This window comes from Morone saxatilis, unplaced genomic scaffold (genome assembly GCF_004916995.1).
Source record: "Morone saxatilis isolate NCDOM2014 unplaced genomic scaffold, NCSU_SB_2.0 Contig21, whole genome shotgun sequence".
In the NCBI taxonomy this organism is placed as follows: domain Eukaryota; kingdom Metazoa; phylum Chordata; class Actinopteri; family Moronidae; genus Morone; species Morone saxatilis.
This window is the reverse complement of record NW_023339774.1, coordinates 7,116,336-7,116,721: the sequence shown is the minus strand read 5'-3', so window position 1 is coordinate 7,116,721 and position 386 is coordinate 7,116,336. Positions and strand designations below refer to the sequence as shown.

General features: G+C 39.4%; 1 protein-coding gene across 1 annotated transcript in view; it reads left to right on the top strand.

Annotated features, from left to right (window-relative positions):
- Positions 1-386, top strand: part of cntfr (ciliary neurotrophic factor receptor) — a 121,027-nt gene that overhangs the window by 29,748 nt on the left and 90,893 nt on the right. The gene's annotated exons all lie outside the window — the stretch shown is intronic.

Here is a 386-nt window from a genome sequence, read left to right as displayed (position 1 = left end):
TCTCTCATGCTTGTTCTCCATGGTGCTTTTTAAGCCATTAACTTATTGTAAGTTACAAGAGTGAGCCGCTCTTTTTCTGACATTATCCTATAAAAATGTAATTCTGCTTTAGTATTAAGACTCAATTACACTCATTTCAATGTGTTATTATATTGTATTCTTTGCTTTTGAAGCTCACCAGTCCAATGTCAGCCCCCAACCTAGTTTATTCTGTTGTACCTATTGTGTTCTCTTCTATTCTCCAGTATTGGAGGTTTTTGCAGCTTTTATATTCGACACTAGACCACTTCATCAGGAGCGTGACGTGGCTGTGGTAACAGCCGTTTTACAGCACTGCAGATTTGGCTGATGTGCATGGCACGCTAAGTTGCCGTGAAGTAAAGCTA